Source organism: Amborella trichopoda, chromosome 11 (assembly GCF_054954075.1).
Source record: "Amborella trichopoda isolate Santa Cruz 75 chromosome 11, AtrichopodaSantaCruz75HAP2 v2.0, whole genome shotgun sequence".
Lineage (NCBI taxonomy): Eukaryota > Viridiplantae > Streptophyta > Magnoliopsida > Amborellales > Amborellaceae > Amborella > Amborella trichopoda.
In genome coordinates, this window is record NC_142346.1 from 17,716,597 (window position 1) to 17,732,209 (window position 15,613).

The window sequence follows — 15,613 nt, forward strand, 5'->3', positions numbered from 1 at the left end:
TCGCCGACTGTGTTAGAAGAAGAGGAGGGATAAGACGTAGGCAGCGCTAAACATCGTTGACTGTATTAAGAAAAGAGGAGGGATAAGACATAGGCAACGCTAAACATCACTGAGTATGTTAGGAAAAGAGGAGAGAGAAAGACACAGGCGGTGCTAAGCATCGTCGACTGTATTAGAAAAGAGGAGAGAGAAGGACACATGCGGCATTAGACATCGCCAATTATGTCAAAAAAGAGGAGAGAGAAGGACGTAGGTGGCACTAGTCATCGTCAGTTGGGTTTAAAAGAAAAGAAGAGAGAGAAGGATGCAGGCTGCACTAGTCATCACCAGTTGAGTTTAGATGACGAGCAGTAAGAAGATACATGCGGCAGTGATCATCACCGATTGTGTTAGAAAAGAGGAGAGAGAAGGATGCAGGTAGCGCTAGTTATCGCCGACTGGGTTTACAAGAAGAGCAGAAAGAAGACATAAGCGGCGCTGTACATCGCCGACTTTGTTAGAAAAATAGAAGAGAGAGAGATAGGGATGAGAAGGAGAGAGAGACAGCGATAGAGATAGAGATGAGAAGAAGATAGAGATCAGAAGAAGAGAGAGATAGAGATGAGAAGAAGAGAGACAAAGAAAGATAGAGATGAGAAGAAGAGAGAGAAAGAGAGATAAAGATGAGAAGAAGAGAGATATAAATGAGAAAAGAGGCAGGAGAGAGAAAGAGGGGAGGAGAGAGAAAGAGAAAGAAGAGAAGATAAAGGCAAGAGGAGAGAGGAAGAGAAAGAAGAGGAGAGAGAAAGATGGGAGGAAATAAAAAGAGGAAGAAGAGGAGAGAAAGAGGGGAGGAGAGAGACAGAGGGGAGGAAAGAGAAAGTTACCCTATTGAATGATACTAACCCTCTTCTTCTCTCTCCTCTCTCTCTCCAAGACGTACCCACAAATTCAAGAAGAAATTGAAACTTTATTGATGGTTGTGTGAAATGATGAAGGTCATTTACAATTTGGTTTTGCATGTTTATATAGAATTGGGCCAAAACATGGGTGGATGCTCAAAAACTACCTAGAATTGAAGATAATTACAATTTAATTCATTTAAAAGAAATTCTAAAAATGGGTGCAAAAGGACTATTTTGCCCTGCCTAACAATGTGTGGATTTACAGAACAGTCCTTGTTGTTGCTCAAAAACTTGCGTGATCTTCGATGACTGATCCGGGGTTATTTTGATGCCCGTTGGATCGAAAGATGATTGCTTTCTTGTAGGGCTCAGCATGATGATTGATTTGATACTTTGAGCCATAAATCATGTTTTTAAGACATGATCTCATAAGACTTGAATTTCTGATGAATCTTGAAAACTTTGAATCGATTATGTGGTCATTTCTTGATGTTTTTCTTCAATTTCTTTGTTGAATCACACTGAGCATGCCGTACGATCATGTTGCAACAAACGTAAGTAGATTTCGTGTTCGGATGAAGATTTTGTCGTCTTGAGTTTTTGGTCGGAGTCTTGAAATCCAGCGGCTGAAAATTATAGCATCTTCGGCACCTCCATGTGTGAAATCCAACCGTTTATCATACACGGGGTTTAGATCAACAATAGCCTCGAACCTTACACACATAATGTAATTAGTTTCGTTTCGATCGGGTATGCAAGCGCCATGATGTGGTCACTCGAGTGAGACGTACTGCTGCTGAATTTTCTACAACTTTCTTCACGGATCAACAATTCTGTCTAGTTTTTCTCCCGACCTAGGAATTTTTACGGGCCGTACCACATATCGAAATGCTTTTCCTGATGAGACGAACATGCTCACAAAATTTTATCATGATCCGACTCGGACAGAGTGAGATATGACCCCCGAAAGTAATTACTTGTGACTGTAAAAACAACCACCTTTAATGGTGTTTTGCGGCCTACCCATTTTCAGTATTTTACTCCTAACTTTGTCCTGGAGTGCCCGATTAAACCGAAACTTAACCTATAGGGGTTTTTGACCATGCCGGGTCCAATGATGGTGGTATCACAGTTTGATGCACCAAAAATATAGTTCTAGTTATGGGGCCAATTTTTTCGAATATGTTTCTTTGTGTTCATGGCCTTAGACATGTCTGATCATGATGAGACTTAGCAAGTGGCCTTTTGGAGTGTTGATTAAGATCTTAAAAATTTTTGGGGCAATTTTGAGACTATCGAGATTTCCAATATTTTGTAGGCTTTATGACCTACTTCCTCTTTATTCCGCATCAGGGACTAAGGTGCTAAAAAATGCGTTCAAACAACTTACCCCGCTGAATGTTGTGCATTGAGAGAAGCAAGAAGGACAATATTCAAAAAATTCATTTTGGCTTTATTACTTTTTTTTTCTTCCTAACCACAGGACCATGTGAATGCCTAGGAGATTCAAGCAATGGTGAAACTAGGATGCTTAGATGTAGGGATGCATTGTTCGTGGGTCCATTCATGGAGACATTGGGGGGAGAAGAGACTTTTTAAGGGATCTTATCGAAGTTCTCACCCTTGTATGGACTGTCCTTGATTCTAAAGCTGAGGATTTTGTACGGACCTTGTCAGTTAGAATCAGGGCTGTCTGGCAATTGAGTGCCCTGTCGAAGGGCATTGTTCCCACTTGGTCTGGGTTTCTTTGTATTTGGATAGACAACAAAAGAGCGTTTGGTTGACGCTTATCTACATCGTGCACCAGTTGTTCCTTAGCGCATAGGGTATGACCAGCTATAGGTATAACCCCTACCCACTACTATGCATGTCGTTATATAGCAGGCCTAAAGTCATGGCTGCTTAGCCTTTTAGGGGCATTTTTTGGTTTGTCGAAATGATTTTCTTGATGGTTTGCTAAAGGGCCTTTGGTTGGCGTTGTTTGCTGCTACACCAAGTTTGCTTTTGACAGTCATGATACCTTTGTAGGCGCTATCTATCGAGTCCAGTTGGGGGCATTTTGTTAGCCAGTCCCTAAAGTCTGGGCCTGTCGGCTACAGGGAATTGGGCAAGGCAGACTGAAGTATCTGGTAGGTAAGCTGTCAATTTCTTTCATTCGTAGTGGTCTTTAGCATTTTTAGAGTGTGTTTGTCACCTAGTGGGAATAGTGTTCTTCCTTATGAGACTTGTCTTGCCGTCTTGGCGAATCTTCTATCCTTTGAGTCCTTTTTGTAACTGGACTCAGGCTGTTAGATTCTTTTACTTGAAGCTCATATTTTTGAGGCCCTGATGTTGTGACACCAAGGAAGTTTCTTTTGAGTGTGTGCTGAAGTCGCCTATTGAGGCGAGTGCTGCATTAACCTGTTTATTGATCCAAGCGCCCTTTGCGGGTTTTCACTTGAACTTGGGAAGCGACGCCGTAGAGACGGTTTTCAGCAACTTCCTTTTTATTTAGGGCTCTTTTACCCACGAAATTTGGTCATGTCCACCTGTATTCTTCCATTTTTACATACGATACCCTTTCAGGTTTTCATCGTGGCCGTTTTTTTATCCACGAAACTCTTTTACTCATGGTTTTTGACCATGCCCATCCGTCATTTTTACTCATGACGTTCCCTTGTTAAGGTATACACTATGCCCGTTATTTTTGTGGAGGAGTGGTTAAGGTCATGCCTCCGGGACCTGTGCAAAGCCTTTTAATGTCATGCGGCCAGAACGTACACTACAGTTTAAGGTCATACAGTCGGACTATAATGGGGATGGATAGCAGTCTGTTGGGGCCATGAAGTGAGTATGGTAGCGGTTTTAGCTCACTTTTGGGGAGATGGCACGAGGCTACCTATGAAAGATGGATGATGTATGAAAGGTGGGTAAAAAATGGTGACCCACTAGCTTGCAACGAGCACGGGTGGTTGCCGTTTCGTGAGCCCGGATGAGACTCACTAGGGAATGATTGAGGACGATGAAATGAATGGACTCACTGGGGAGGTAGTGAAGGTGGTGCGCGCACACGAACAGGTCGGTTAGGGAAGACGTGCTTGAAAATGTACGTAAAAGGTGCGTGCGCATATGGGGGGCAAGTTTTAAGGTCATGCCTCCGGGACTTGTGCAAAGCAGTTTATTGTCATGCGGCCAGAACGTGTACTATGGTTTAGGGTCATAGAGCTGGATCGTGGCTATGCGGTTTAAAGTCATGCAACTAGGACCATGCATTTTAAAGTCGTGCAACTAGACCTCCGCTACAGTTTATGGTCACATAGTTTGTACCGTAGTGCGAAGCCTTTTAATATCATGTGGTCAAGACATGTACTATGGTTTAAAGTCATATAGCTTGGACTGTGCAGTTTAGGGTCGTGCAGCTAGACCTTCACTATAGTTTATGGTCGTATGGTTTGGACCATGGAATTTAGGGTCGTGCAGCTAGACCAGGGCTGTGTAGTTTAAGGTCATGCAACACAAACCAAGGCTGTATAGTTTTAAGATCATGTGGCGCGGACCGAGCCAATGCATTTAAGGTCATGCAGTGCGAACTGAGGTTTGGGTCGTCATGTAGGTGAGACTCCATGGGGAATAGGTTTATGGATAATATTATGACTCCCTGGGGATAAAATAGGTTAGACCAACAAGGGGTTCAGATAGGAAGGCCGACTTCATTGGGGAAAAGGGGACAAATGTGGGTTTTTTATATTCTTGAGGACAAAATAAATTAGTGTGAGACAGACATTGGGGGTTATAGTAGCAAAAATCACCCTAACTTCACTGGCGATAACAAGCTGTAGCGCGAGTATGGCTCTCCTACTGGGGAAGAGAAGTCACGACCTGAGTTTGATCGACTTATGTTCCACTTTGCTGGAGATAATAGGTCAGAGTCAAGGTGTAACTTCACTGGGGATAATAATAATAGGACACACATAGCTTCGGCCTGGACTTAAGCAAATTTTTTAACGGTGAGAAGAGGGTTACCGGTGGATGCTCCGACAAGTAGTGGGTGTTTTGGCAAGGAGATCAATTATTCGGGGAGAATCAACAGAAATTCATCGGCATCGAGGGAAGGCTCCAGTTGAGGAAGGGGTAACTCTAGCAAGGAAGTCAAGGTTTACCAGAGTTGCAACAGTTTTTCAACAAGGAGTTTTGCCTGGGAAACCATGTATCCTGGTCGTGGTTTTCGAGGGTAGAAGAGGCGGGAATTGCAGCAGTGGGCATTTTCACTAGTTTTCAGGGGTTTTTTGAGGGGCATAAGTGTTTTTCGATAACTTAGTGACGTTGCAGAGGTTTTCAGCAGTGCTTGAGTGACGTTCCGGCCAAGGAGCAAGCAAGGAAAGTCTCACAGTGGGTTTTCGACGGGAGATCGAAGGGCACAGGGAAACGAACGGTCACGGGAGGTGGACCGTCTCAGGCGGTGATGGTTTCATCGAAAATCGTGCAATCATGGGGGAGGCGAAACGTCGTAGGCCCTGAAAAAGAGGGGTCTTGGAAAACGAGGAGTATTTGGGAGGTGAACAGTCGCGGTGAAGCACACGACCGATGCTGACTTAGGACAAGCAGCTGCTGCTGGACACAGCTGGCAGTGACCCTCAAAAGACAGCTAGCACTGGGGGTTAGAAGCATAACCGGCGTTGACATGATTGAAGCTGATCCTCAAAAAAGGCAGTCGATGCTAGGAGTTGGGAGCACAACTGGTGTTGGCCTTTGGAGGACATAGCCGGCACTGGCCTCAGATGGCACTTCTTAGCCCATGGTGAGCTTCATGATGCGCACCATGTTACTCACATGTGGTAGTGCATTGCATGTAGGAATTGTTGTGCACGGCAATGAGCTATGTGCGGCAGTGTTCATGCACGGCGCTGACTTGGGTCGGCAAAGGGTGGTGATGGGTGGTAAGGCTTGGGTTATGATACCCGTTGGGAGCCAAGTCCTCCAACACAACAGTGAAGTCCATGTTGTTCAGTGGAAGGGCATCCACTGTGAACATGGTATGCTCTCCATCATAGGCCAGTTCCTTACTGGAGAAGTCTGCCTTGTATGTTTGATATACACGTTAGATGAATTAAAGCTGACTCGAAAATGGTTGGATTTTTCTTCTGGCTTGTAACAATCCTCTTACTCGTCAGATGAATGAAGCTAACTTCTCCAAGTGGTTTTGCTTCTTCTTCACGAGGAGAGCATATCTTTGGTGGGTTTGATTCTTCTTCATAAGGAAGGCATTTCTTTTGACTTGTAACAGTCCTCTTATCCTCAGATGCTAGAGCAACACTACAAGTTTTGGTTTGTAACCGTCTTCTTATCCTTAGATGCTAGAGCAACACTTTTAGTATCAACTGTTTTCTTTTCCTCAGTTATAAGAGAATTGTAACCTCCCTAATAATGATCTTTTTAGCTTATATCTTGTAACTTGTTTTTAATGCAATAAAAAGATTTTTAATTTGTTTGGACTATCTTGTTCTCTTTACATTGCGCCTCTTTTCTTGAATATACATCACGTATAATACTTCTTTAGGTATTGCCTATTGATAGGGGGCATTGCCTCCTCTTCATCAGGATGTGCCCGAATGTAGGCTCCATTTGGCAAGACCTTTTTTACTATAAAGGGACCTTCCCACTTAGGTTCAAACTTCCCTTTACACTGGCCATGCACAACAATAGGCCTCTTAACAACTAGAACTAGATCGCCACGGGTGAATGAGCAGATATTGACAGACATATCAAAAGCCCTCTTCATTCTCCTTGGTTGAGTTCGAGGTTCTACTGAGCCTCTAGCCTCTTTTCATCGAGTGCATCAAACTCTTGATATCAAAGTTTGATTATCTCATCTTCAGTTAGTCCTTGATGTATGGCGAATCACAATGAAGGGATTTGGATTTCAAGGGGTAAAATTGCTTCACCTACATAGACCAGAGAATAAGGAGTGGAATCGGTAGCATTTCTTGTAATAGTACGATAAGCCCATAGCACTTCGGGAAGCTTCTCGTGCCAGTTCTTTGTTTTTTATATTGATTTTCGTAAAACATTCCACAAAGTCTTATTGAAGGCCTCAGCCAATCCGTTGGCTCGAGGATGGTACATAGTCGAGTTCCTCCATTCGAAGCCAAACTGGTTGACCAAGAGATCAATATGGTGGCTCCAAAATTGGGGACCATTGTCAGATATAATTCGGTCCGGCACTCTGAATCGATATATGATGTGAGGTCGAACGAAGTCAGCCATTGTTGTCATAAGAACTTGCTTAAGGGGGACTGCTTGGCCTACTTAGAAAAGTAATCTGTTGCAGCTAGAATAAAGACATGACCCATTGCCGAAGAAGGGTCAATAGGCCATATAATGTCCATACGCCATTGTGAGAGGGGCCATGATGCCACCATAGGGTGTAAGGGCTTTGGAGGTTGAGGAATAAGGCTTGAATGTATTTGGCATACCTGGCACTTTTTAGCATAGTTTAAGGAATCAACAATCATCGAAGGCCAATAGTATCTCAACCTACGTACCCGTTCATAGAGCTTAGGACCAAATTGATGTAGTCCGCAAATTCCTGAGTGTACGTCTTCCAATACCTTATTTGCTTCTTGTGAGTCCACACATCTAAGAAGAATACCATCAAATGACCGTCTGAAGAGAGCCTCTCCTTCAAGGAGGGTATACTTGGTAGATATTCGACGTACGCTGTTGCGTTTAGCACGATCTTCCGTAAGCCTGCCATGTTTTAAGAAACTAGTGATGGGCTCTTTTCAATCTTCTACTTGCTCAATTTCCGTGCACATTAGGTAAAAGAATTATGGTTCTTGGTTTCAAACCTTAGCTCCTTGACTCCGTGCCATTTCTTGTTCAATCTTAATTACTTCTTTAGTTGATAGAAGTGCTCTGAATGGATAAGGAGGGCACTCAAGGAAGATATTTCTCTCATCATCCGCGTCGACCTCGGTTCTTAGTTTAATGTGTCTCCATTCTGCCACCTAAACCCTGATAAGGATAATTGAATTGTAGCCCCGAGTTTTGCAAGTGCGTCAGCCTACGAGTTTAGCCTCCTGGGGATGTGACTCAAAGATATATCCTCAAACTGAGCCATATATGATTTTGCAGTACTGTGATAAGGCTTGAGAGTATCTTTTCTCACGTCATAGATTCCTTTGAGCTGGCGAATAACCAACTCAGAGTCTCGATAGATCTTGGGCTGCTCCAAGTCTAGATCAAAAGCTATCTCCAACCCAATTATAAGAGCCTGATATTCTGCCTCATTGTAAGAACCGGCATCAACGGAGAGAAATAAAGTGGCAATACTCCTCCTTTAGAGGTTAGGAATACCACTTTGGCGCCTCCTCGGTCTGATTTGAAGGCTCTGTCGAAGTACAATTCCCACGGATGAGCAAGCTCAGCACAAAATACTTCTTCATCAGGGACGTCGCTTGATAACGGAGATTTCGAAGGTACAAGGTGTGTTGCAAGAAAATCAGCCAAAGCCTGGCCCTTGATGGCCTTTTGTGGGACATACGTGATGCCGAATTCCATCAGCAATAACACCGTCTTAGCAAGGCATACCGACAAGCATGGGCATGGCATGAGAAAATTCACACGATCTGCTTCTGATATAAGTTTCACTTCATGACCAATCAAGTAATGGTGGAGTTTTTGTACTGCAAAGATTAGGGCCAAGCACATCTTCTCTATAGGGGGATAATTATTCTCGGCCCCTTGCATTCTACGGTTGAGATAATATAACGCAGTCTCTCTCCCCTTGTCATTATTTGTGCCCCAAGTGACTCGTCTAGAGCGTTCATGTATAAGATAAGAGGCTTCTCAGCACTGGTGTAGAAAGTACTGGAGGGTTGAGTAAATATTGTTTGGTGTCATCAAGAGCGGCTTGACATGCTTCATCCCAGATGAATTTAGTATCCTTCTTTAGCAGATGCGTAAAGGGTTTACAGTGACCTGAGAGATTTGAGATGAACCTGTGGATGTATGCTAGTAGCCCTTGAAAAGAGCGTAACTCTGGCAATGCAGTTGGTGACGACATTTCTTGGATCGCCTTGATCTTGACCGGCTCAACTTCAAGTCCACGATGTCTGACAATGAACCCCAAGAAATTTCCCGAACGAATGCTAAAAGCGCATTTCAACGGGTTCATTTTAAGTTGATGAAGTCATAATCGCTCGAACACCTTTTCAAGGTCTCTCATGCGAGCATCCTTTTCTTCAAATTTTACCACCAATTCATCTACATAACACTCCACCTCCTTGTGCATCATGTCTTTGAAGATGGTTGTCATTGCTCTCTGGTATGTGGCACCAACATTCTTTAATCCAAAAGGCATAATTGTGTAACAGAAGACTCCTTTTGGAGTTAAGAACCCAGTGGCTTTCTCATCTTCGGGCGCCATCCGTATCTAATTATACCCGGAGTATCCATCCATGAAGGAAAAGATTTGATAGTGAGCCATAGAATCAATGAGCATCTCGGTGAATGTCAACGAGAAGTCATCCTTGGGACAAGTGGTATTTAGGTCATAGAAGTCAATGCAAACCCTAATTTGACCATTCATCTTCTTGACTGGAACAACATTTGTTAGCCATTTCAAGTACTTGACTTTGTGAATGAAGCCTTCTTGTCTGAGTTTGGTCACCTCGACATCTATTTGCATCTTGAGGTCAAGCCTAAACCTCCTTGATTTTTTCTTGACAGGTTTGACAGTCGGATCAATGCCGAGACGGTGAACGGCGACTTGGGGATCTAAACCGGGCATCTCATGGTAATGCCAAGCAAAGACGTCTCAGTTTGCTCGCAAGAATGTAGTGAAATTTTATTTTTCTTCTAGAGACATATTTGCCAAGATGAAATTAGGCCTAGGGTCTGCTTCATCCCCTAGATTTATTTCTTCAAGCTTGTCAGTAGTAGCTTGACCACCTTCTGCCCATTCTCTTGGGGCTTCTAGCAACTCTTCCTCATTGTTTTCAGAGGTCTTTTCACCAACCTCAAGTGTAGAGACCCATGACCTTGACATCTCTGCCTCCAATAAGGCCCCAAAGTCGGTCATGATTTCTATGCCTTTCTCAAACCGAGGGGTGGAAGGGTCAACCTCAAATGTGGAAAACACATCAGGTCGCAGGAACTTGTTTTGAAAGTTAGAGAGAAATTGAGGTTCAGTGATGGTTGCGCAAGAAGCTTCATCGTATGAATCACACGATATTTGCACAGGTGCCTAGAGTGATAGAATTGTACCATGTGGCAAGCTTCCTGAGAATATAAATTCTGCCCCCTTGATTCTTTTAGTCTCTGCTCAAAGTCAGGCTCTGGGAGCCACTGGGGTTTCTTTGGCTTTGACTTTTTGTGCATCTTTGAAGAGGATGGTTGTGCTTTTGCTCGAGCTATCAGGGTGTTAGCAACTGTTAAGAACTCTGCTGTCTGGTCGAGCGTCTTCTTCAACTGCCTCTGTCGCATCCTGGTTATATTGGATCCTTCAAGTTCTCTGTTGAGAGCCTCGAAGTCCCGACATATCAAGGTTGTACCTGCAAGAGACATAGAAGAGGAAGGATGAGAAGTAAAAGAAGAAGAAGCAGAAGGGTCAAAGGTTCCCCTCATCAGACTGATGTGGATAGCTTTTTACGTCATTACCAGGGTTGGATGTGTGCTGGGGGTCTTTTAGGTTTTTCCCATGCTTAGACTGTTAGGGAGTACTTTTAATGTCGTCACCCTCATTGGACGTGCTCTGAGTGGAAGATGACTCTGGGAGGTCCTCTCAATGAGAAGGAAGGAGGATCGTGCTAGGAATAAAGTCCAATAAAGTTGGTAGTGGGGGAAGAGGCTTGAGAAATTCCTGCTCAACTAACAGTTGAGCGGTCTTGTTTCTTCGGCGAGCAGCCCTTGGTGCTCGTCTCCTTATAGTTTTCTGAGGTGGTGCTTGATTCGTCTCACTAGGCTTGTGAACAACCCTAGCTTGGCGAACTGCTTCTCGCCTTAAGGATATGAGTATGCTTCGCCCGTGGTGGACTATCCATGGATGAGAAGTCGAGGGATCAATAGGGTCTGAATAATTATTAGGAAAGTCTTGTGCTGGGAGGTCCTCTTGCACTGATGGAGCAGTGGCTTGGGGATCTGTTACCGGGGCGTTGTAAAACTCATGACATTCCCACATTTTCTTTACAAATATGTCATGGAAACTGGTGCATTCCCATAGGTAGTGGCCCCATATTGGTGATACGAGCACCAATGATCCTCAGTCCCTTGAGCAAGGCATCGAGGCTGCCTTGCGGGCTTTGGCGTGATTAGGCCTTCCTGAAGCATTATAACAAATACCGTGAAGGATATCAGGGGCTTCGTCTTCCTCTTGGACAATTACTGCATGGGAGGCTTCTGCTGTCCTGAAGGCCTTCTTTAATTCTTCAAGCTTTATCTGTGCCTTCTGAATCAGGGCCTCGATAATATCTTTTAGCGTGTAGCAGTCATCTATGGGATGATTGATCCTTCTATGGTAAGCACAATAATTTGCCTGGGTGTTGAGCCCAGCTTGCTCAGGGAACGTGGCTTTAGGAAGCTCGATCATATTCTGTTCCAATAATAACCGGAATAGTGCAGGGACCCATTCCTTCTCAAAGGGGTAGACTTTGTTCTTATGCCTGGTGAAATAATCATCTCGATTAAGATTGGTCAGCGGGGGTACTCGGTTATACGGCTGTTGTTGCTTGCTTGCCTGGGGCGTTGTCTTCGCCGTGGTCACCCCTTTGGAGAGGTCGAAAGTTTGGGAGGGAGCCTTCTTTAGATCAGTGACCGTGACGGCTGCACTGATTACTCCTTTTTGTTGGCTACTCTGGGTGTTGTTCCGAGAGCTACCATTGCCCCGATTGTTCCCAGAGCTTGGAGGCCATTGTCGTGACTATCCATGGTGGCGTGATAGACTTTCTATGCGGACTAATTTAGAGATCAAATCTAACATGGAATTCGGATTAGAGGCCTCAACGTGTAAAGCAATTTCAGGTCACATGTTCCGCACGCAAGTTTGAACTACTTCCTTCTCAGGCATAGGATTGAGATGGCGAGCAGCCAAATTTCTCCTTCTTAATATGAACTGGTCCACAGGCTCGTCAGGATCCTAGGTCAAGGTGAGAAGCTCGATGGTTTGAACCTCTCTCTTGACCTCAAAGAAGCGCTGGTGGAATAGTTTCTCCATTTCCTCCCATGTATGTACTGAGTTTGGAGGGGGTCGAGCATACCATTGAAAGGCTAGATCGTCAAGGGTTTCAACAAACTGACGGAGAAGAAGTCTCCTATCAGTCGCTGTTTCTCGACATGTTGCCTGGAAGTGGGCGATATGCTGATTTGGGGACGTGGTTCGGGAAACTTCCCATTCTTGTAATCTGAGGGAATTGGGACCTGGTCAATGTATGAAGGATACAGCCTTTGATAAGGTATTGCACCATGTATCCCTGGAATTTGTCTGTTCTTTAGGCTATGCGTTACCATAGCATCAATGTCGACCAGAGAGACGGGGTGAGGGATGGAATTGTCCTATGAGGCAGAGGGAAGGGGCTGCCTTGGAGGTGCACCATATGAGTGATGGGATTTGACCTCCTGGTTAGCTGATTGTCGTGCGGCGTCTATGCGATTGATCTTTTCCATCATCGCGGGCACAGTATCCTCGAACTTGTTCATGTGCTCTTCTTGTGAGTCGTTAGGCTCGTTTACAACTATTACACTGACTATTTCTTTAGGGAGATCAGCGTTAACTGCAGTTGTGGGCTTGCGAACTTGATGGGTGTTGCGCGGTAGATCGGTCAATAGGGAGTCAGCATGCCTCGATTGGACTTGACTCTTGTATGCCGATCACGTGAGGACTGGTTCTCGACGGTCTTGGGACCGTGGCTGCTAAGTGGTTGGGTCTTCTTCTACAACACTAACCATAATGCAGGGCTCTTGGAGTTTTTCTTTAGGCTTCGTTATCTGAAGAGGATAGAAGGGATTCAGGCACAGAGGGTCATTAGAGTTGGCTGCCCTGATCGCCTTGGTCACTTGCTTGGTTATAATTCGCAGACCTCTATCACGCTTAGCTCTGAGGCTTTGATGGACCTCAAGCTAAAACTGTGATTGGGACTGCAGCTGGCCAGCTCTTATTTCACAAGAGAGAGCTATCTCCATCAGGTGTGGCAAAAGATGAGGGCTAAGGATTGGAGTCATCCTGGGCCGAGGAGGATGAAGGACTCGATATTTCATCAGGTATTTGCACCGAGCTCTCTTGTGGGCTCCAAAGATTCGACCAAAATGATGGGGCTGGTTCAGGATGGTACTTCGGGGGAAGGCCTTCGAATAACAAGGCTGAAGATGCTTGCTCGAAGAAGGAGAAGTAGGCAAGAGCATGGTTGACTCATGATGAGGCCTGAGTCGAAGGTGAGGGGCTACCTGTGATGGCGACGCTTGTGCACCCCTTGAAGAAGGATCACGGAGGACATGAGGGTCAGCCGGGGCTCGAGTAAGTGGTCTGGCTTTAGGAGGCTGAGAATTGCGAGCAAGTGTCTGTAAGAGAACATGTAGAGGCCTGCCCCTTACAGGATGCGCTTGTGTGTGATGAATAGGAGGACAAGAAGGTTGCCACCTGTGTACTCGAGTTGGCGCATCAATGACGTTGCCTCGAGTAGTGAGATGCGTGTGAGCAGCATGTGTAGGACCTAGCGTTGAGGGGTCTGATCCTGGATGCTGACTCGAGGTAATATGAGGGTTGCCCCGAGGTGTGGCTCAGGTGAGTGGCCCACGATCCTTATGGTGTGTGCGAGTGGTGGAGGCCACATGGTCTCCACCTTTAAGTGTCGAGCCTCTAGGGATAGAGACTTGTGGTAGTGCAGGAATGTGGGGGGTAGTCGTGCGATGACCCACTTAAGAAATGGCAACTTGCTTGCCTTTTGCAGAAAGGGACTGGGCAGCCTTTCGACGTACCTCGGGGATACAACCGACAAGTGACTTGCTGGTGGCTGGGTGTATGTTGTGTGTGGCAACAGATGTACTACCAATGCATGGTGCCTTGGTGGAGGTTCCACCAGAGCGAGGAGATGGGGAGTGAGGAACCTTTAAGTCCCTCCTCACACTGATCCAGGTTAAGACTTGGGAGCTAGACAACGGGTCTTTACTCAACAGGATGGTTAGGAATGAAGTTGGAGGAACTTGTTCCCTAGGGACACTCGTGAATGTAGCAATAAGAAAATCCCCGATCTGGATAAATGGGTTACAGAACCAGGAAGCCATAAATGTGAAAAAAAATGAAAAGGAAAAACTAGCCAAACAAGTACGATCCGACTAAGGGGTAGTATGTCCCCAATGGAGTCACCAAGCTGGTTAGGTGCCTCGATCTCGTCCTTTGGATCAGGATGATCTGATGGCATGCATCTCGAGTTTCAAGGGAGACCCAGGACTTTGAGATTGCTCTCTTGGGAACCTCATTCGAGAACAAGGGCAGGTATTACCAACGGATGAGAGGGAATTTAAGGTGGGTTCAGGACTTACTCGGGCTGACTCACATGTGCGCCCTCTTAGATCACGAGGAAAGACCCCCAGTCGTAAAACAGGTTCAGAATCGCCTCCCTTGGCCTGTATTCTCCTGTTTTCTGCAATCACACATATATGGCAAATGTTATAAGAGAGGTGGGTCAACAAACCTCACCTTGCCTCTTTGGTGAACGTACACAAGTGTGCACATTCAAAAGAAGAAGATAAGAATGAGAGAAGAAAGATGGGGGAGAGAAAAATTTGAACAGGCAAGGAGATCAACACAGTGACTAAGCTGGCCTGACGTGGCAGTAAAACTGGCTCGGTAACTCAGACCGGCTCAACAGAATTACTACTAGACGTCAATACCAATACTGACTAGCTAGACACGATGGTTAGTCTGTTGTGACAATAAAGCGGGCACAGTAATTCTGGCACAACAACATTACGGTTAGACGATAGGACTACCATGCGAGGCTAATCTCGACCCCAGAATGAATATCATTAAGAAAGAATAAGAAGTAAGATAAGAGAAGAATAAAATAGAAAGAAGGAGAGGAAGAGAAAGAAAGGAGAATAAGGGTGTAAGAGAAGAGAGAAGGAAGGGGCAAAGACCGGCATAAACAGCAGTGAGAGGAGGGGAAAGATGGAAAAGACACAAGTAGTGATGTGCTTTCGTCGACTGCGATGGAAGGAAGGAGAGAGGAGACAGGTAGTGGTAGACGTTCGCCAGCGGTGATGTGAGAAGAGCCACAAGAAAACACAGGCGGTGGGACAAAGAAGAGAGAGAGAGAGGGAGGACATAGGCGGTGTTGAGCATCGCCGGTTGTGTTAGAAGAAGAGGAGGGATAATACACAAGTGGCGCTAAACATCACCGACTGTGTTAAGAAAAGAGGAGGGATAAGACACAGGACACCGCTAAACATCGTCGACTGTGTTAGGAAAAGAGGAGAGAGAAGGACACAAGCGGTGCTAAGCATCACTGACTGTGTTAGAATAGAGGAGGGAGAAGGATGCAGGCAGCATTAAGCATCATCGGTTGTGTTAGAAAAGAAGAGGGAGAAGGACGCAAGCAGTGCTAGTCATCACCGACTGAGTGTAGAAGAAAATAGGAGAGAGAAGGAAGCAAGTGGTGCTAGTCATCATCGGTTGGGCTTCGATAAAAAGCAGAAAGTAGACACAGGCGGCGCTGGACATCGAAAAAGAGAAGAGAGAGATATGGATGAGTAGGAGA